Source organism: Leptidea sinapis, chromosome 47 (assembly GCF_905404315.1).
Source record: "Leptidea sinapis chromosome 47, ilLepSina1.1, whole genome shotgun sequence".
NCBI lineage: Eukaryota > Metazoa > Arthropoda > Insecta > Lepidoptera > Pieridae > Leptidea > Leptidea sinapis.
In genome coordinates this window covers 8,308,757-8,333,920 of record NC_066311.1, presented here as the reverse complement: position 1 = coordinate 8,333,920, position 25,164 = coordinate 8,308,757, and positions in this window count along the sequence as shown.

Below are 25,164 nucleotides of genomic sequence, written 5' to 3'. Positions count from 1 at the left end.
ATGGGATATAATAAAGAAAAAAGGTAGTCACAATAGTGATAGCTAAAAATTGTATTAACCTAATTCATTATAACGACGTTGATATAACAAATCCATTAGACATTGTAAAAATATTTAATAATTCCTTTATGATTTGACTAAAAATTGTAATCATATAAATACAAAATTAATTCAATCAATAACAGTATATTTCTCTCTCCATGTTCCGAAAACGAAGTAATAAAGATAATAAATTCTCTTAAAAATACAAAGGCAAGGTTATGATTCCATATCTACACATATACTCAAACACTGCTAGCACAATATCTCTCATATATTGACTCACTTAATTAATATATCCTTTTCACAGGGTGTCTTTCCAGAAAGCTTAAAGTTATCTGTTATTAAGCCTTTACTCAAAATGAGTACTAAAACCGATATCAATTATTATCGCCCAATTACTCTTATATCTATTTTCTCAAAGATAATGGAAAAAGCAATGTATGTAAGAATAATGCATTTTCTAAATAAACATCTAAATATTTATAAATCTCGTGTCACAATGTTTGTTCTTAATGGACTCCTAAACTAATGAACAGATTTTAATGGGGATTACTTCATGGAGTGCAGTTTGGTTCAACTTGAGAGATAGGATAGTTTTTAATTCGATTTGGGACCCATAATTATTTTTATTTTCAATAGTTGTTTTGTAAGCACATATTTTCTATGAGAGAATTGAGTGACGCACGGTTTGACAGTTCCGCCGTAAAACAATTTCATTATGACAGCAGGGAGCGTTTTTTACGAAATAGTTCTTGATGTTTTGAAATATTATTTGCAAATTCCTATAAAACAGTATTTTTTTTATTATCTACAGAACAACGTCTGTCGGGTCAGCTAGTAATACTATTAAAAAGAATAAACTGGATTTCAAGCTAACAAATCAACTGCTGCTGCTTATTACTTTATAGAAGAAATAACTACATGTATTAACAAGAAAGTACCTGTTATATCAACCTTTTTTGATATGTCATTTGATTTTGTTGATCATCATATCTTAATATATAAATGTGATAAATATGGTATAAGAGGCCCTGCTCTAAAGTGGATTGAAAGTTATTTAGCCGATACACAACAAATTGTAGAAATAAATAAAATAAATGAGAAACTGGAGATGACTACATACAAGTCACCCTATTTAATTAGTAAATTTGGAGTTCCTCAAGGAAGTCTTATGGGACCCTTAATATTTTTAATTTATTTGAATGATTTACCCGATGTGGTTGACTATAACTGTGTATTATTTGCAGATGACATATCCATAATTATTCCTGACGAGCATAAAGCGATAAATAATTATAATATGACTATCAATAAATATTTAGAAACTATATTGACATGGTTCAATGAGAATAATTTATTCGCTAATATGACAAAAAATAAATATATACAATTTTCTAGCTATAAAACAATACATAAATCTCTATATATAACACACAGTGACCAAACGATTAAAGAAACAAACACAATACCATTTTTAGGCCTTAAATTAGATTGCAAACAACCTAAGTACTTGAAGATAATCTTTCCTTTTACAGAAAATATTAATGTAACAAGGTGCACAATGTAAGAGATCGAGAATTTAATCGAGACAAATATTATATTTAAATAAGTAACAAAATTAACTTTTAGCTACGGTTTTCCAAAAGCCATTCCAAGTCATAAATCGTTAATAAAACAAATATGTATATTTCTAATTCGTTCCTTGATAAGTTTGCGAAATTTCAATACAATCTGACGTTTTAATTTGGATGAAAATCACGATAAAAGATAGATACAGACACACCAAGCTAATAAATGCGTGTAAACAAGCTTTTACGTATTGATTTAAAAAAAATTAAAAGCCTCTAACCCGAATAAAATACTTGGAAACGAGGTCTCAAACAAAATAAACTTCTTTCGCATTACAAGCAATGAAAATATACATTTACGAGTAAACTATCACGGGTTCTAAAATTTACTTAACAAAACATTAGAATCAATAATATGATATTGAAGAAAGATTGTGTTTGAGCGTTATGCCAGCTTTCTATGGCACGACGCTTTGCCTTTTGGTTAATTTTCATTGTGTTGCGAATCAGATATTTTGTCTTATATGAGCAGGTAATAATGATCAACATCAGGTGATTCATATGGTGGTACGCTCATTGACTTTTCTCAACAAGTTCGCATGTATCTATCGAATAATTTAAAAAAATATACAATTATATATTATTCTCATTTCCTTAGCAAGTTATTTATAATTCGTGCATGCATTGTATATTGCAGTAGATGTTTTTATTTCTTGTTTATTTTACTTATTTAGAAATTAGTAAGACACGCCTGATCTTGTACACTAAAAAACTATGTTTTTCTATCTTTACAGCCATCCGTCATTACGTCTACTAACATTGAATCTATTTTAAGTGAAGCGTTGAGAAGTTGTTCATATATTTTTTAATGAGCTACAATTAATGTTAGTGAAATAAAATCCAATATTTTGGTCTCGATATATAATGAACATTTCTCACATTATCAAACAGTTCTACGTTTTAATCAAAATAAATAAATAAATAAAATAACATGAGCGATTGCATATATTGTATATTAACAGTTAACTACCTTGTACAAAACAATAATTAAAGATATAGGTACTCTACGACCTGTGAAAATAAAATCATTTTTATCGAATACTAAGAAATCACATTATGAACAAACAACCTGTGACAATGTTACATACGTCATACGTTATTACATAAAAGCTAAAGTGACATACCTCATATTTTCTTATTCCTCGACGAATCGTGCACTGTCGAGCAAAGAGTAAACACACTACATACTACACTCTCAACTCACGAACCCTCTTGCAATGGACTCCGCGCTGCGACTGATAAACATGGCGGACTAAAGACTAGTGATCACCCACCCCCGTGAACAAACAAACAAGCTGCTGCGAATAACTGGACGAGAAAAATTTAATGACCTCGGGCGCATTTATTAAAAAAACAGTTTCTATTTCGGCCAATCATTCGTCTTATAATTTAAAAAATATATTAAAAAGCTTACCGGACCTGTCTACAATTAATTGCGAATTAGACGATTTCAAAGAAAAAATTCTTACATTGCAATGTTTATTAGACAAGGCAAATAAAGAAATAGATGAATTAATTTTTAAAAACAATTCCTTAAAGAAGACAATTAGTGAATTGGAAAGAAAAATAACAACTTTGAATATATACACCGACCAAAATAGCACTAATAAGAAATTCCAAAAGTTCTCATCACTTAGAACTTTAAAAGCTAAACGTAGGATTGATTTTGATGTTGTAATCTATGATAATCATCTCAAGCCTAAAAAAAGGATATCTAACTCCACATTTAATTTGACTTAAAAATATGAAATCTTAGCAGAAACAAAACCTTCAGCCAGTACAGAAAATATAATCGAATCGTGGTACAAAATAAAAACATGCCAAACGGACCAATTCATTCTTAGTTTAGGCGAACACGATAGAAATCCGTTCGTATTTATGTCTGAGACTGCTGCCCTCCCAAGCTACCTAAAAGGTACTGATATTAAAATTGAATATTGTGAAAAATCCTCATCTTAGCGAAATTCTTATTAATAACTATTTAAAACAAATATGTCAACAATATCCAAATTGTAATTGTTTGAATTCAAATGTAAATTATACTGCATATTATAATGCTAAAAATAATTATATTAATAAAGTTTGCAACAAAATCAGCAACGAATTAGAATGTCAGCATTATAAGAAGGAGAGTTTGGTATGCAAGGATTGGTTAAATAAACTAAAATACAAAAATAGAAGCGTTAGAAACCAAAAAGAAATGTCTACCCAAGTTGATAAAACGATATTGTCAGTTAAAAACTATTGCAATAAAGCGACTCAAACAATTAATCTAGAAAATAATACACAAGCTAATTTTTTTCGACCATAAACCATGTAAGGAAAAAGATCTCTTGCACACACTGCTGGTGTTTTAAATAAGCTAGAATGGATTGAGCTAGCGTTGTCTGAAATAGAAGAAGTTATAAGTATAATTTGTCTTACTGAAACTTTTATAAAAAGGGGAGATGAATCTAAACTCATACTGCAAAATTATGATGTCGTTTCGACGTAAAAGAAAAGAAAGACGAGGAGGTAGTTAGTTGTATTTTATTGAAGAAATCTCTAGATTATAATATTTTCGACCAGTGAACTGAATACTCAACAGAAAAAATATTTGAATGTTGTGCTGTTGAGGTAAGAGCGATAAATTGCTACATTGTTTGTATATACAGGACACCAAACTCAAATATTACTTAATTTTTTGATAAATCATAAATTAACCATAAATAATAGTAAAAATATTATATTAGCCGGAGACTAACATTGATATATTACAAGAAATTCAGATATAAAAATTATTTCAAAATCTATGAAGTAATTACAATATTAATATAAATATAACGGAACCAACTCGACAACAAGCATAGGCATGCAATATTTACAAAGATTCCTACAGCAGAAGGCAAAGTAATTAAACTTTTTTTATCGGATCATGAATCATGCCATCTAGTAAGTTTACCGAAAATATTTATATATAAACCGAAAAATTGGTCTATAAAAAAAAGGGATTATTGTCAAGAGAATATAAATAAATTTAATATGTACTTACAATCTCTAAATTGGATCGATGTAATAAATGAGTCAAATGCCAATACCGCCTTCAAAAATTTTTATGATTTCTTATGCCTGTTATACGATCTTTGCTTTCCCATATATAATAAAAAAATGTCCAATTATGTTGGCAATAATAAATGGATATCAAAAGGTATTAAGGTAGCTTGTATTAAGAAAAGACAGTTGAGATTTACTCACTACAAATCAGTCTCGTGAAAGTAAGATAAAGTTAAAAAAATATAGCAAAATATTACGGTCTTGTATTGACTGCTCTAAGAGACACCTAAATAATCAATATATATATACAAAACTCAAAAAATTTAATTAAAGCTACATGGGATATAATGAAGAAAAAAGGTAGTCACAATAATATGATAGCTAAAAATTGTATTAACCTAATTCATTATAACGACGTTGATATAACAAATCCATTAGACATTGCAAAAATATTTAATAATTCCTTTATTGATTTGACTAAAAATTGTTATCATATAAATACAAAATTAATTCAATCAATAACAGTATATTTCTCTCTCCATGTTCCGAAAACGAAGTAATAAAGATAATAAATTCTCTTAAAAATACAAAGGCAACAGGTTATGATTCCATATCTACACATATACTCAAACACTGCAAGCACAATATCTCTCATATATTGACTCACTTAATGAATATATCCTTTTCACAGGGTGTCTTTCCAGAAAGCTTAAAGTTATCTGTTATTAAGCCTTTACTCAAAATGGGTACTAAAACCAATATCAATTATTATCGCCCAATTACTCTTATATCTATTTTCTCAAAGATAATGGAAAAAGCAATGTATGTAAGAATAATGCATTTTCTAAATAAACATAATATTATGAAAAAGAACAAACTGGATTTCAAGCTAACAAATCAACTACTTTGGCTGCATAATACTTAAAAGAAGGAATAACTACATGTATTTACAAGAAAGTACCTGTAATATCAACCTTTTTTGATATGTCAAAAGCATTTGATTTTGTTGATCATCATATCTTAATATATAAATGTGAAAAAAGTGGTATAAGAGGCCTGGTGTATATATATTAGTAAATGTTCATTAAAAAAGATGGTGAACTTTTTTTTTCCAGCAAAGGACTATTCCATATTAGGATTAAGAGATCCAACTCGCCTTCTGATGCCAAACGGTAAAACAGCGCTTCATCAAAATAATGCAAATGTTATGTGTATTAGGGTCTTTAACCAACTTCCAAAGAATATTAGAGAGATGCGTAAAACATTAATGTATAAGAAAATAAAATTATGGCTAAACGATAAATGTCTTTAACCAACTTCCAAAGAATATTAGAGAGATGCGTAAAACATTAATGTATAAGAAAATAAAATTATGGCGAAACGATAAATGCTTTTATAGTTTAAAAGAATTCTTTAGCCAAAAAAAAATAGTATTTAAATGTAATTTTTTGAGAGGTACCTACAAACTAATGTTTATTTTATATTATATTATTGGATTAAAGCTATGTAATGTGTATTAATGACGTATAAATATAGAAATTCCAATATTGGCAATCACATATTTGTATGCCGATATATTGGCGAATCGTGCTGTACACCAATTAATTGTAAACAACTATGTTATTTCATTCATTCAAATAAATCATTTCATATATATAGTATATATGTACTCTATATGAATATAAATATATATTTATATTGAGCTGCCAATATAACCATTAGATCTAGACCATGGTATACATACATTTTACTTTGAGGAGTTACGCTATCTTACAACACCGCTTCCTTGGAAATAACAATGGCCAAATATTGGCTTCTGTTACAGTGAGTCGACAATGATATTCCTATACAGAATAATTATGATAATATTTAGAAACAGTCGTTGCTGAACAATATTTTAAAAATGTTGAATATATATTGATGTTTTATTGCACTGTGTAGATATGTCTAACAGATAGATTTCAATTATTTAATACATATTGTCATATTAAAAATGAAATTTTTAATGTAAGTGACAATATGTCTCAACTAGAATAAAGTTTACATCACCTAAGTACTTGAAGATAATCTTTCCTTTTACAGAAAATATTAATGTAACAAGGTGCACAATGTAAGAGATCGAGAATTTAATCGAGACAAATATTATATTTAAATAAGTAACAAAATTAACTTTTAGCTACGGTTTTCCAAAAGCCTTTCCAAGTCATAAATCGTTAATAAAACAAATATGTATATTTCTAATTCGTTCCTTGTTAAGTTTGCGAAATTTCAATACAATCTGACGTTTTCATTTGGATGAAAATCACTATAAAAGATAGATACAGACACACCAAGCTAATTAATGCGTGTAAACACGCTTTTACGTATTGAATTAAAAAAAATTAAAAGCCTCTAACCCGAACAAATTACTAGGAAACGAGGTCTCAAACAAAATAAACTTCTTTCGCATTACAAGTAATGAAAATATACATTTACGAGTAAACTATCACGGGTTCTAAAATTTACTTAACAAAACATTAGAACCAATAATATGATATTGAAGAACGATTGTGTTTGAGCGTTATGCCATATTGCTATGGCACGACGCTACGCCGTTGGGTTTATTTTCATTGTGTTGCGAATCAGATATTTTGTCTTATATTAGCAGGTAATAATGATCAACATCAGGTGATTCATATGCTCGTACACTCATTGACTTTTCTCAACAAGTTCGCATGTATCTATCGAATAATTAAAAAGAATATATAATTATATATTATGCTCATTTCCTTACCAAGTTATTTATAATTCGTGCATGCATTGTATATTGCAGTAGATGTTTTTATTTCTTGTTTATTTTACTTATTTAGAAATTAGTAAGACACGCCTGATCTTGTACACTTAAAACTATGTTTTTCTATCTTTACAGCCATCCGTCATTACGTCTACTAACATTGAATCTATTTTCATTGAAGCGTTGAGAAGTTGTTCAAATATTTTTTTATTGAGCTACAATTAATTTTAGTCAAATAAAATCCAATATTTTGGTCTCGATATATAATGTACCTATCTCACATTATCAAGCAGTTCTACGTTTTAATTTAAATAAAATGAGCGATTGTTAATACCATATAATAACAGTTAACTAACTAGTACAAAATAATAATTAAAGATATAGGTAATCTACAACCTGTGAAAATAAAATAATTCTTATCGAATACTAACAAATCATATTATGAAGAAACAACCTGTGACAATGTTACATACGTCATACGTTATTACATTAAAGCTAATGTAACTTACCTCATATTTTCTTATTCCTCGACGAATCGCGCACTGTCGAGCAAAGAGTAAACACAGTACATACTACACTCTCAACTCACGAACCCTCTTGCAATGGACTCCGCTCTGCGACTGATAAACATGGCTGACTAGAGACTAGTCATCACCCACCCCCGTGAACAAACAAACAAGCTGCTGCGACTAACTGGACGAGAACAATTAAATGACCCCTAGCGAATTTATTAAACAAACACTTTCTTTTTCGGCCAATCATTCGTTTTATAATTTAAAAAATATATTAATTACACACACATATACTATATATACGAATTTGGGACTATTTTTGAAATCCAAGATAGCTGCTGCGCCTAATTATTATTTCAACAATATGGATATTCAATCCGAAGTTCTCGATAGTGCAGAGAACGAATTTGGGATCATATTTGAAATCCAAGACGTCTGCGGCACAAAATTATGATTTCAACAATATGGATATCGTATCCGAGGTTTGGGGTTTTTTTTTCTTTTGTGTATCAATTCATATACAATTACAATACATAAACATATTTGTATTAGTGTTGTTGACGGATTTTACAAACATTAAACCAAATAACCTACTAAATTAGAATAAAAAAAATAAATACCATAAGGTACATTCTACCTACTTCTTTCAGTGCAATGTTGAATATTGATAATAATTTTAGGACATGCAGGTGCCTTTCGGTAATCCTACGAAAATATTTTATGTTTCAATAAACCAATAGACCGTTTATGAGAAAGATTATAGTTTTGCATAAAAATATTTATCACTTTGGCGGTATCACTAAAGTGCCGACAGCGATCAGCCGAAAACAATCTATTGTTCTAAAAATGGCAACTGTCGCTTTTAACAACTCAACACGTGTAATAGATGCTCTTAATGATGCCTATTTTAAATCAGTTGTTAGAACTAAATACTCAATAAATTATAAGGCCACTGGTAATTGATAAAAAAATCGAATACATAAATATCGATTATTTTAATACTTTGATTATTAACATTGCATGTTACATGCATATATATATTTATTTATTTACCACACACAGCAACAGTCATTACAGGTATTACCTAATGCGACAGTTACAAACACAATAATATATATTATTAACCATTAGATCTAACCATGGTATAAAGACATTTTGCTTTGAGGAGCTACGCTATATTATAACACCGCTTCCTTGGCTATGGCCAAATATTGGTTTCTGTTATAGTGAGTCGACAAAGATATTCCTATAGAGAATAATTATGATAACATTTAGAAACAGTTGTTGCTTAACAATATTTTAAAAATGTTGATTGATATTGTATTGCACTGTGTATATACGTCTAACAGATAGATTTATAATATATTGAGATTTAAATATATATAATATATTGAGCTGTCAATCTAACCATGGTATAAATACATTTTGCTTTGAGGAGTTACGCTATCTTACAACACCGCTTCCTTGGAAATAAGAATGGCCAAATATTGGCTTCTGTTACAGTGAGTCGACAATGATATTCCTATACAGAATAATTATGATAACATTTAGAAACAGTTGTTGCTTAACAATATTTTAAAAATGTTGATTGATATTGTATTGCACTGTGTATATACGTCTAACAGATAGATTTATAATATATTGAGATTTATATATATATAATATATTGAGCTGCCAATCTAACCATGGTATAAATACATTTTGCTTTGAGGAGTTACGCTATCTTACAACACCGCTTCCTTGGAAATACATCAATACCCAAATATTGGCTTCTGTTATAGTGAGTCGACAATGATATTCCTATACAGAATAATTATGATAATATTTAGAAACAGTCGTTGCTGAACAATATTTTAAAAATGTTGAATATATATTGATGTTGTATTGCACTGTGTAGATACGTCTAACAGATAGATTTCAATTATTTAATTGAAATTTTTTTTGTAAGCGACAATATGTCTTAACTAGAATAAAGTTTCATTTTTTCAAGTTAACATCACCTACTAGAAGATAATCTTTCCTTATACAGAAAGTATCAATGTAACAAGGTGCACAATGTAAGCTACCGAGGATTTAATCGAGACAAATATTATATTTAAATAAGTAACAAAATTAACTTTTAGCTACGTTTTTCCAAAAGCCTTTCCAAGTCATAAATTGTTAATAAAACAAATATATTTCTCATTCGATCCTTGATAAGTTTGCGAAATTTCAATACAACCTGACGTTTTCATCTGGGTGAAAATGACGATAAAATATAGATACAGACACACCAAGCTAATAAATGTGTGTAAACAAGCTTTTACGTATTGAATTAAAAAAAAAATTAAAAACCTCTAACCCGAATAAAATACTTAGAGAGAAACGAGTTCTCAAACAAAATAAACTTCTTTCGCATTGCAAGCAATGAAAATATACGTTTACGAGTAAACTATCACGGGTTCTAAAATTTACTTAACAAAATATTAGAATCAATAATATGATATTGAAGAAAGATTGTGTTTGAGCGTTATGCCAGCTTTCTATGGCACGACGCTACGTCGTGGGCTAATTTTCATTGTGTTGCGAATCAGATATTTTGTCTTATATGAGCAGGTAATAATGATCAAAATTAGGTGACTCATATGCTCGTACGCTCATTGACTTTTCTCAACAAGTTCGCATGTAGAGAATTATTAAAAAAATATGTAATTATATATTATGCTCATTTCCTTCGCAAGTTATTTATAATTCGTGGATGCATTGTATATTGCAGTAGACGTTTTTATTTCTTGTTTATTTTACTTATTTATTAATTAGTAAGACACGCCTGATATTGTACACTTAAAACTATGTTATTCTATCTTTACAGCCATCCGTCATTACATTTACTAACATTGAATCTATTTCAAGTGAAGCGTTGAAAAGTTGTTCATATATTTTTTAATGAGCTACAATTAATGTTAGTGAAATAAAATCCAATATTTTGGTCTCGATATATAATGAACATTTCTCACATTATCAAACAGTTCTACGTTTTAATCAAAATAAATAAATAAATAAAATAACATGAGCGATTGCATATATTGTATATTAACAGTTAACTACCTTGTACAAAACAATAATTAAAGATATAGGTACTCTACGACCTGTGAAAATAAAATAATTTTTATCGAATACTAAGAAATCACATTATGAACAAACAACCTGTGACAATGTTACATACGTCATACGTTATTACATAAAAGCTAAAGTGACATACCTCATATTTTCTTATTCCTCGACGAATCGCGCACTGTCGAGCAAAGAGTAAACACACTACATACTACACTCTCAACTCACGAACCCTCTTGCAATGGACTCCGCGCTGCAACTGATAAACATGGCTGACTAGAGACTAGTGATCACCCACCCCCGTGAACAAACAAACAAGCTGCTGCGAATAACTGGACGAGAAAAATTAAATAACCTCGAGCGCATTTATTAAAAAATCAGTTTCTATATCGGCCAATCATTCGTCTTATAATTTAAAAAATTAATTAAAAGCTTACCGGACCTGTCTACAATTAATTGCGAATTAGATGATTTCAAAGAAAAAATTTTTACATTGCAATGTTTATTAGACAAGGCAAATAAAGAAATAGAAGAATTAATTTTTAAAAACAATTCCTTAAAGAAGACAATTAGTGAATTGGAAAGAAAAATAACAACTTTGAATATATACACCGACCAAAATAGCACTAATAAGAAATTCAAAAAGTTCTCATCACTTAGAACTTTAAAAGCTAAACGTAGGATTGATTTTGATGTTGTAATCTATGATAATCATCTCAAGCCTAAAAAAAGGGTGTCTACATCCATGCAACATGATGAAAATAAACCCAAAAAGAAAATACGTTTATTTATCTTTGGAGGTAAACAATGTGTGGGTATGGCTTCTCGACTCTCTGCCTCCACATTTAATTTGGCTTCAAAATATGAAATCTTAGCAGAAACAAAACCTTCAGCCAGTACAGAAAATATAATCGAATCGTGGTACAAAATAAAAACATGCCAAACGGACCAATTCATTCTTAGTTTAGGCGAACATGATAGAAATCCGTTCGTATTTATGTCTGAGACTGCTGCCCTCCCAAGCTACCTAAAAGGTACTGATATTATAATATTGAATATTGTGAAAAATCCTCATCTTAGCGAATTTCTTATTAATAACTATTTAAAACAAATATGTCAACAATATCCAAATTGTAATTGTTTGAATTCAAATGTAAATTATACTGCATATTATAATGCTAAAAATAATTATATTAATAAAGTTTGCAACAAAATCAGCAACGAATTAGAATGTCAGCATTATAAGAAGGAGATTTTGGTATGCAAGGATTGCTTAAATAAACTAAAATACAAAAATAGAAGCGTTAGAAACCAAAAAGAAATGTCTACCCAAGTTGATAAAACGATATTATCAGTTAAAAACTATTGCAATAAAGCGACTCAAACAATTAATCTAGAAAATAATACACAAGCTAATTTTTTTCGACCATAAACCATGTAAGGAAAAAGATCTCTTGCACACACTGCTGGTGTTTTAAATAAGCTAGAATGGATTGAGCTAGCGTTGTCTGAAATAGAAGAAGTTATAAGTATAATTTGTCTTACTGAAACTTTTATAAAAAGGGGAGAAGAATCTAAACTCATACTGCAAAATTATGATGTCGTTTCGACGTTTTGTAGATTGAATGAAAGACGAGGAGGTAGTTAGTTGTATTTTATTGAAGAAATCTCTAGATTATAATATTTTCGATCAGTGAACTGAATACTCAACAGAAAAAATATTTGAATGTTGTGCTGTTGAGGTAAGAGCGATAAATTGCTACATTGTTTGTATATACAGGACACCAAACTCAAATATAACTTTATTTTTTGATAAATCATAAATTAACCATAAATAACAGTAAAAATATTATATTAGCCGGAGACTAACATTGATATATTAAAAGAAAATCAGATATAAAAATTATTTCAAAATCTATTAAGTAATTTCAATATTAATATAAATATAACGGAACCAACTCGAGAACAAGCATAGGCATGCAATATTTACAAATATTCCTACAGCAGAAGGCAAAGTAATTAAACTTTTTTTATCGGATCATGAATCATGCCAACTAGTAAGTTTACCGAAAATATTTATATATAAACCGAAAAATTGGTCTATAAAAAAAAGGGATTATTGTCAAGAGAATATACATAAATTTAATATGTACTTACAATCTCTAAATTGGATCGATGTAATAAATGAGTCAAATGCCAATACAGCCTTCAAAAATTTTCATGATTTCTTATGCCTGTTATACGATCTTTGCTTTCCCATATATAATAAAAAAATGTCCAATTATGTTGGCAATAATAAATGGATATCAAAAGGTATTAAGGTAGCTTGTATTAAGAAAAGACAGTTGAGATTTACTCACTACAAATCAGTCTCGTGAAAGTAAGATAAAGTTAAAAAAATATAGCAAAATATTACGGTCTTGTATTGACTGCTCTAAGAGACACCTAAATAATCAATATATATATACAAAACTCAAAAAATTAAATTAAAGCTACATGGGATATAATGAAGAAAAAAGGTAGTCACAATAATATGATAGCTAAAAATTGTATTAACCTAATTCATTATAACGACGTTGATATAACAAATCCATTAGACATTGCAAAAATATTTAATAATTCCTTTATTGATTTGACTAATAATTGTAATCATATAAATACAAAATTAATTCAATCAATAACAGTATATTTCCCTCTCCATGTTCCGAAAACGAAGTAATAAAGATAATAAATTCTCTTAAAAATACAAAGGCAACAGGTTATGATTCCATATCTACACATATACTCAAACACTGCAAGCACAATATCTCTCATATATTGACTCACTTAATGAATATATCCTTTTCACATGGTGTCTTTCCAGAAAGCTTAAAGTTATCTGTTATTAAGCCTTTACTCAAAATGGGTACTAAAACCGATATCAATTATTATCGCCCAATTACTCTTATATCTATTTTCTCAAAGATAATGGAAAAAGCAATGTATGTAAGAATAATGCATTTTCTAAATAAACATAATATTATGAAAAAGAACAATTTGGATTTCAAGCTAACAAATCAACTACTTTGGCTGCATAATACTTAAAAGAAGGAATAACTACATGTATTTACAAGAAAGTACCTGTAATATCAACCTTTTTTGATATGTCAAAAGCATTTGATTTTGTTGATCATCATATCTTAATATATAAATGTGAAAAAAATGGTATAAGAGGCCTGGTGTATATATATTAGTAAATGTTCATTAAAAAACATGGTGAACTTTTTTTTTCCAGCAAAGGACTATTCCATATTAGGATTAAGAGATCCAACTCGCCTTCTGATGCCAAACGGTAAAACAGCGCTTCATCAAAATAATGCAAATGTTATGTGTATTAGGGTCTTTAACCAACTTCCAAAGAATATTAGAGAGATGCGTAAAACATTAATGTATAAGAAAATAAAATTATGGCTAAACGATAAATGCTTTTATAGTTTAAAAGAATTCTTTAGCCAAAAAAAAAATAGTATTTAAATGTAATTTTTTGAGAGGTACCTACAAACTAATGTTTATTTTATATTATATTATTGGATTAAAGCTATGTAATGTGTATTAATGACGTATAAATATAGAAATTCCAATATTGGCAATCACATATTTGTATGCCGATATATTGGCGAATCGTGCTGTACACCAATTAATTGTATACAACTATGTTATTTCATTCATTCAAATAAATCATTTCATATATATAGTATATATGTACTCTATATGTATATAAATATATATTTATATTGAGCTGCCAATCTAACCATTATCTCTAGACCATGGTATAAATACATTTTACTTTGAGGAGTAACGCTATCTTACAACACCGCTTCCTTGGAAATAACAATGGCCAAATATTGGCTTCTGTTACAGTGAGTCGACAATGATATTCCTATACAGAATAATTATGATAATATTTAGAAACAGTCGTTGCTGAACAATATTTTAAAAATGTTGAATATATATTGATGTTTTATTGCACTGTGTAGATATGTCTAACAGATAGATTTCAATTATTTAATACATATTGTCATATTAAAAATGAAATTTTTAATGTAAGTGACACTATGTCTCAACTAGAATAAAGTTTACATCACCTAAGTACTTGAAGATAATCTTTCCTTTTACAGAAAATATTAATGTAACAAGGTGCACAATGTAAGAGATCGAGAATTTAATCGAGACAAATATTATATTTAAATAAGTAACAAAATTAACTTTTAGCTACGGTTTTCCAAAAGCCTTTCCAAGTCATAAATCGTTAATAAAACAAATATGTATATTTCTAATTCGTTCCTTGATAAGTTTGCGAAATTTCAATACAATCTGACGTTTTCATTTGGATGAAAATCACTATAAAAGATAGATACAGACACACCAAGCTAATTAATGCGTGTAAACAAGCTTTTACGTATTGAATTAAAAAAAATTAAAAGCCTCTAACCCGAACAAAATACTAGGAAACGAGGTCTCAAACAAAATAAACTTCTTTCGCATTACAAGCAATGAAAATATACATTTACGAGTAAACTATCACGGGTTCTAAAATTTACTTAACAAAACATTAGAACCAATAATATGATATTGAAGAACGATTGTGTTTGAGCGTTATGCCATATTGCTATGGCACGACGCTACGCCGTTGGGTTTATTTTCATTGTGTTGCGAATCAGATATTTTGTCTTATATGAGCAGGTAATAATGATCAACATCAGGTGATTCATATGCTCGTACACTCATTGACTTTTCTCAACAAGTTCGCATGTATCTATCGAATAATTAAAAAGAATATATAATTATATATTATGCTCATTTCCTTAGCAAGTTATTTATAATTCGTGCATGCATTGTATATTGCAGTAGATGTTTTTATTTCTTGTTTATTTTACTTATTTAGAAATTAGTAAGACACGCCTGATCTTGTACACTTAAAACTATGTTTTTCTATCTTTACAGCCATCCGTCATTACGTCTACTAACATTGAATCTATTTTCATTGAAGCGTTGAGAAGTTGTTCAAATATTTTTTTATTGAGCTACAATTAATTTTAGTCAAATAAAATCCAATATTTTGGTCTCGATATATAATGTACCTATCTCACATTATCAAGCAGTTCTACGTTTTAATTTAAATAAAATGAGCGATTGTTAATACCATATAATAACAGTTAACTAACTAGTACAAAATAATAATTAAAGATATAGGTAATCTACGACCTGTGAAAATAAAATAATTCTTATCGAATACTAACAAATCATATTATGAAGAAACAACCTGTGACAATGTTACATACGTCATACGTTATTACATTAAAGCTAATGTAACTTACCTCATATTTTCTTATTCCTCGACGAATCGCGCACTGTCGAGCAAAGAGTAAACACAGTACATACTACACTCTCAACTCACGAACCCTCTTGCAATGGACTCCGCTCTGCGACTGATAAACATGGCTGACTAGAGACCAGTCATCACCCACCCCCGTGAACAAACAAACAAGCTGCTGCGACTAACTGGACGAGAACAATTAAATGACCCCTAGCGAATTTATTAAACAAATACTTTCTTTTTCGGCCAATCATTCGTTTTATAATTTTAAAAATATATTAATTACACACACATATACTATATATACGAATTTGGGACTATTTTTGAAATCCAAGATAGCTGCTGCGCCTAATTATTATTTCAACAATATGGATATTCAATCCGAAGTTCTCGATAGTGCAGAGAACGAATTTGGGATCATATTTGAAATCCAAGACGTCTGCGGCACAAAATTATGATTTCAACAATATGGATATCGTATCCGAGGTCGTGGTTTTTTTTTCTTTTGTGTATCAATTCATATACAATTACAATACATAAACATATTTGTATTAGTGTTGGTACAAACATAAATCCAATTACCTACTAAATTAGATTAAATAAAATAAATACCATAAGGTACATTCTACCTACTTCTTTCAGTGCAATGTTGAATAATAATTTTAATAATAATAATTTTACGACATGCAGGTGCCTTTCGGTAATCCTACGAAAATATTTTATGTTTCAATAAAACAATAGACCGTTTATGAGAAAGATTATAGTTTTGCATAAAAATATTTATCACTTTGGCGGTATCACTAAAGTGCCGACAGCGATCAGCCGAAAACAATCTATTGTTCTAAAAATGGCAACTGCCGCTTTTAACAACTCAACACGTGTAATAGATGCTCTTAATAATGCCTATTTTAAATCAGTTGTTAGAACTAAATACTCAATAAATTATAAGGCCACTGGTAATTGATAAAAAAATCGAATACATAAATATCGATTATTTTAATACTTTGATTATTAACATTGCATGTTACATGCATATATATATTTATTTATTTACCACACACAGCAACAGTCATTACAGGTATTACCTAATGCGACAGTTACAAACACAATAATATATATTATTAACCATTAGATCTAACCATGGTATAAAGACATTTTGCTTTGAGGAGCTACGCTATATTATAACACCGCTTCCTTGGCTATGGCCAAATATTGGTTTCTGTTATAGTGAGTCGACAAAGATATTCCTATAGAGAATAATTATGATAACATTTAGAAACAGTTGTTGCTTAACAATATTTTAAAAATGTTGATTGATATTGTATTGCACTGTGTATATACGTCTAACAGATAGATTTATAATATATTGAGATTTAAATATATATAATATATTGAGCTGTCAATCTAACCATGGTATAAATACATTTTGCTTTGAGGAGTTACGCTATCTTACAACACCGCTTCCTTGGAAATAAGAATGGCCAAATATTGGCTTCTGTTACAGTGAGTCGACAATGATATTCCTATACAGAATAATTATGATAACATTTAGAAACAGTTGTTGCTTAACAATATTTTAAAAATGTTGATTGATATTGTATTGCACTGTGTATATACGTCTAACAGATAGATTTATAATATATTGAGAATTATATATATATAATATATTGAGCTGCCAATCTAACCATGGTATAAATACATTTTGCTTTGAGGAGTTACGCTATCTTACAACACCGCTTCCTTGGAAATACATCAATACCCAAATATTGGCTTCTGTTATAGTGAGTCGACAATGATATTCCTATACAGAATAATTATGATAATATTTAGAAACAGTCGTTGCTGAACAATATTTTAAAAATGTTGAATATATATTGATGTTGTATTGCACTGTGTAGATACGTCTAACAGATAGATTTCAATTATTTAATTGAAATTTTTTTTGTAAGCGACAATATGTCTTAACTAGAATAAAGTTTCATTTTTTCAAGTTAACATCACCTACTAGAAGATAATCTTTCCTTATACAGAAAGTATCAATGTAACAAGGTGCACAATGTAAGCTACCGAGGATTTAATCGAGACAAATATTATATTTAAATAAGTAACAAAATTAACTTTTAGCTACGTTTTTCCAAAAGCCTTTCCAAGTCATAAATTGTTAATAAAACAAATATATTTCTCATTCGATCCTTGATAAGTTTGCGAAATTTCAATACAACCTGACGTTTTCATCTGGGTGAAAATGACGATAAAATATAGATACAGACACACCAAGCTAATAAATGTGTGTAAACAAGCTTTTACGTATTGAATTAAAAAAAAAATTAAAAACCTCTAACCCGAATAAAATACTTAGAGAGAAACGAGTTCTCAAACAAAATAAACTTCTTTCGCATTGCAAGCAATGAAAATATACGTTTACGAGTAAACTATCACGGGTTCTAAAATTTACTTAACAAAATATTAGAATCAATAATATGATATTGAAGAAAGATTGTGTTTGAGCGTTATGCCAGCTTTCTATGGCACGACGCTACGTCGTGGGCTAATTTTCATTGTGTTGCGAATCAGATATTTTGTCTTATATGAGCAGGTAATAATGATCAAAATTAGGTGACTCATATGCTCGTACGCTCATTGACTTTTCTCAACAAGTTCGCATGTAGAGAATTATTAAAAAAATATGTAATTATATATTATGCTCATTTCCTTCGCAAGTTATTTATAATTCGTGGATGCATTGTATATTGCAGTAGACGTTTTTATTTCTTGTTTATTTTACTTATTTATTAATTAGTAAGACACGCCTGATATTGTACACTTAAAACTATGTTATTCTATCTTTACAGCCATCCGTCATTACATTTACTAACATTGAATCTATTTCAAGTGAAGCGTTGAAAAGTTGTTCATATATTTTTTAATGAGCTACAATTAATGTTAGTGAAATAAAATCCAATATTTTGGTCTCGATATATAATGAACATTTCTCACATTATCAAACAGTTCTACGTTTTAATCAAAATAAATAAATAAATAAAATAACATGAGCGATTGCATATATTGTATATTAACAGTTAACTACCTTGTACAAAACAATAATTAAAGATATAGGTACTCTACGACCTGTGAAAATAAAATAATTTTTATCGAATACTAAGAAATCACATTATGAACAAACAACCTGTGACAATGTTACATACGTCATACGTTATTACATAAAAGCTAAAGTGACATACCTCATATTTTCTTATTCCTCGACGAATCGCGCACTGTCGAGCAAAGAGTAAACACACTACATACTACACTCTCAACTCACGAACCCTCTTGCAATGGACTCCGCGCTGCAACTGATAAACATGGCTGACTAGAGACTAGTGATCACCCACCCCCGTGAACAAACAAACAAGCTGCTGCGAATAACTGGACGAGAAAAATTAAATAACCTCGAGCGCATTTATTAAAAAATCAGTTTCTATATCGGCCAATCATTCGTCTTATAATTTAAAAAATTAATTAAAAGCTTACCGGACCTGTCTACAATTAATTGCGAATTAGATGATTTCAAAGAAAAAATTTTTACATTGCAATGTTTATTAGACAAGGCAAATAAAGAAATAGAAGAATTAATTTTTAAAAACAATTCCTTAAAGAAGACAATTAGTGAATTGGAAAGAAAAATAACAACTTTGAATATATACACCGACCAAAATAGCACTAATAAGAAATTCAAAAAGTTCTCATCACTTAGAACTTTAAAAGCTAAACGTAGGATTGATTTTGATGTTGTAATCTATGATAATCATCTCAAGCCTAAAAAAAGGGTGTCTACATCCATGCAACATGATGAAAATAAACCCAAAAAGAAAATACGTTTATTTATCTTTGGAGGTAAACAATGTGTGGGTATGGCTTCTCGACTCTCTGCCTCCACATTTAATTTGGCTTCAAAATATGAAATCTTAGCAGAAACAAAACCTTCAGCCAGTACAGAAAATATAATCGAATCGTGGTACAAAATAAAAACATGCCAAACGGACCAATTCATTCTTAGTTTAGGCGAACATGATAGAAATCCGTTCGTATTTATGTCTGAGACTGCTGCCCTCCCAAGCTACCTAAAAGGTACTGATATTATAATATTGAATATTGTGAAAAATCCTCATCTTAGCGAATTTCTTATTAATAACTATTTAAAACAAATATGTCAACAATATCCAAATTGTAATTGTTTGAATTCAAATGTAAATTATACTGCATATTATAATGCTAAAAATAATTATATTAATAAAGTTTGCAACAAAATCAGCAACGAATTAGAATGTCAGCATTATAAGAAGGAGATTTTGGTATGCAAGGATTGCTTAAATAAACTAAAATACAAAAATAGAAGCGTTAGAAACCAAAAAGAAATGTCTACCCAAGTTGATAAAACGATATTATCAGTTAAAAACTATTGCAATAAAGCGACTCAAACAATTAATCTAGAAAATAATACACAAGCTAATTTTTTTCGACCATAAACCATGTAAGGAAAAAGATCTCTTGCACACACTGCTGGTGTTTTAAATAAGCTAGAATGGATTGAGCTAGCGTTGTCTGAAATAGAAGAAGTTATAAGTATAATTTGTCTTACTGAAACTTTTATAAAAAGGGGAGAAGAATCTAAACTCATACTGCAAAATTATGATGTCGTTTCGACGTTTTGTAGATTGAATGAAAGACGAGGAGGTAGTTAGTTGTATTTTATTGAAGAAATCTCTAGATTATAATATTTTCGATCAGTGAACTGAATACTCAACAGAAAAAATATTTGAATGTTGTGCTGTTGAGGTAAGAGCGATAAATTGCTACATTGTTTGTATATACAGGACACCAAACTCAAATATAACTTTATTTTTTGATAAATCATAAATTAACCATAAATAACAGTAAAAATATTATATTAGCCGGAGACTAACATTGATATATTAAAAGAAAATCAGATATAAAAATTATTTCAAAATCTATTAAGTAATTTCAATATTAATATAAATATAACGGAACCAACTCGACAACAAGCATAGGCATGCAATATTTACAAATATTCCTACAGCAGAAGGCAAAGTAATTAAACTTTTTTTATCGGATCATGAATCATGCCAACTAGTAAGTTTACCGAAAATATTTATATATAAACCGAAAAATTGGTCTATAAAAAAAAGGGATTATTGTCAAGAGAATATACATAAATTTAATATGTACTTACAATCTCTAAATTGGATCGATGTAATAAATGAGTCAAATGCCAATACAGCCTTCAAAAATTTTCATGATTTCTTATGCCTGTTATACGATCTTTGCTTTCCCATATATAATAAAAAAATGTCCAATTATGTTGGCAATAATAAATGGATATCAAAAGGTATTAAGGTAGCTTGTATTAAGAAAAGACAGTTGAGATTTACTCACTACAAATCAGTCTCGTGAAAGTAAGATAAAGTTAAAAAAATATAGCAAAATATTACGGTCTTGTATTGACTGCTCTAAGAGACACCTAAATAATCAATATATATATACAAAACTCAAAAAATTAAATTAAAGCTACATGGGATATAATGAAGAAAAAAGGTAGTCACAATAATATGATAGCTAAAAATTGTATTAACCTAATTCATTATAACGACGTTGATATAACAAATCCATTAGACATTGCAAAAATATTTAATAATTCCTTTATTGATTTGACTAATAATTGTAATCATATAAATACAAAATTAATTCAATCAATAACAGTATATTTCCCTCTCCATGTTCCGAAAACGAAGTAATAAAGATAATAAATTCTCTTAAAAATACAAAGGCAACAGGTTATGATTCCATATCTACACATATACTCAAACACTGCAAGCACAATATCTCTCATATATTGACTCACTTAATGAATATATCCTTTTCACATGGTGTCTTTCCAGAAAGCTTAAAGTTATCTGTTATTAAGCCTTTACTCAAAATGGGTACTAAAACCGATATCAATTATTATCGCCCAATTACTCTTATATCTATTTTCTCAAAGATAATGGAAAAAGCAATGTATGTAAGAATAATGCATTTTCTAAATAAACATAATATTATGAAAAAGAACAATTTGGATTTCAAGCTAACAAATCAACTACTTTGGCTGCATAATACTTAAAAGAAGGAATAACTACATGTATTTACAAGAAAGTACCTGTAATATCAACCTTTTTTGATATGTCAAAAGCATTTGATTTTGTTGATCATCATATCTTAATATATAAATGTGAAAAAAATGGTATAAGAGGCCTGGTGTATATATATTAGTAAATGTTCATTAAAAAACATGGTGAACTTTTTTTTTCCAGCAAAGGACTATTCCATATTAGGATTAAGAGATCCAACTCGCCTTCTGATGCCAAACGGTAAAACAGCGCTTCATCAAAATAATGCAAATGTTATGTGTATTAGGGTCTTTAACCAACTTCCAAAGAATATTAGAGAGATGCGTAAAACATTAATGTATAAGAAAATAAAATTATGGCTAAACGATAAATGCTTTTATAGTTTAAAAGAATTCTTTAGCCAAAAAAAAATAGTATTTAAATGTAATTTTTTGAGAGGTACCTACAAACTAATGTTTATTTTATATTATATTATTGGATTAAAGCTATGTAATGTGTATTAATGACGTATAAATATAGAAATTCCAATATTGGCAATCACATATTTGTATGCCGATATATTGGCGAATCGTGCTGTACACCAATTAATTGTATACAACTATGTTATTTCATTCATTCAAATAAATCATTTCATATATATAGTATATATGTACTCTATATGTATATAAATATATATTTATATTGAGCTGCCAATCTAACCATTATCTCTAGACCATGGTATAAATACATTTTACTTTGAGGAGTAACGCTATCTTACAACACCGCTTCCTTGGAAATAACAATGGCCAAATATTGGCTTCTGTTACAGTGAGTCGACAATGATATTCCTATACAGAATAATTATGATAACATTTAGAAACAGTTGTTGCTTAACAATATTTTAAAAATGTTGATTGATATTGTATTGCACTGTGTATATACGTCTAACAGATAGATTTATAATATATTGAGATTTATATATATATAATATATTGAGCTGCCAATCTAACCATGGTATAAATACATTTTGCTTTGAGGAGTTACGCTATCTTACAACACCGCTTCCTTGGAAATACATCAATACCCAAATATTGGCTTCTGTTATAGTGAGTCGACAATGATATTCCTATACAGAATAATTATGATAATATTTAGAAACAGTCGTTGCTGAACAATATTTTAAAAATGTTGAATATATATTGATGTTGTATTGCACTGTGTAGATACGTCTAACAGATAGATTTCAATTATTTAATTGAAATTTTTTTTGTAAGCGACAATATGTCTTAACTAGAATAAAGTTTCATTTTTTCAAGTTAACATCACCTACTAGAAGATAATCTTTCCTTATACAGAAAGTATCAATGTAACAAGGTGCACAATGTAAGCTACCGAGGATTTAATCGAGACAAATATTATATTTAAATAAGTAACAAAATTAACTTTTAGCTACGTTTTTCCAAAAGCCTTTCCAAGTCATAAATTGTTAATAAAACAAATATATTTCTCATTCGATCCTTGATAAGTTTGCGAAATTTCAATACAACCTGACGTTTTCATCTGGGTGAAAATGACGATAAAATATAGATACAGACACACCAAGCTAATAAATGTGTGTAAACAAGCTTTTACGTATTGAATTAAAAAAAAAATTAAAAACCTCTAACCCGAATAAAATACTTAGAGAGAAACGAGTTCTCAAACAAAATAAACTTCTTTCGCATTGCAAGCAATGAAAATATACGTTTACGAGTAAACTATCACGGGTTCTAAAATTTACTTAACAAAATATTAGAATCAATAATATGATATTGAAGAAAGATTGTGTTTGAGATTATGCCAGCTTTCTATGGCACGACGCTACGTCGTGGGCTAATTTTCATTGTGTTGCGAATCAGATATTTTGTCTTATATGAGCAGGTAATAATGATCAAAATTAGGTGACTCATATGCTCGTACGCTCATTGACTTTTCTCAACAAGTTCGCATGTAGAGAATTATTAAAAAAATATGTAATTATATATTATGCTCATTTCCTTCGCAAGTTATTTATAATTCGTGGATGCATTGTATATTGCAGTAGACGTTTTTATTTCTTGTTTATTTTACTTATTTATTAATTAGTAAGACACGCCTGATATTGTACACTTAAAACTATGTTATTCTATCTTTACAGCCATCCGTCATTACATTTACTAACATTGAATCTATTTCAAGTGAAGCGTTGAAAAGTTGTTCATATATTTTTTAATGAGCTACAATTAATGTTAGTGAAATAAAATCCAATATTTTGGTCTCGATATATAATGAACATTTCTCACATTATCAAACAGTTCTACGTTTTAATTTAAATAAAATGAGCGATTGTTAATACCATATAATAACAGTTAACTAACTAGTACAAAATAATAATTAAAGATATAGGTAATCTACGACCTGTGAAAATAAAATAATTCTTATCGAATACTAACAAATCATATTATGAAGAAACAACCTGTGACAATGTTACATACGTCATACGTTATTACATTAAAGCTAATGTAACTTACCTCATATTTTCTTA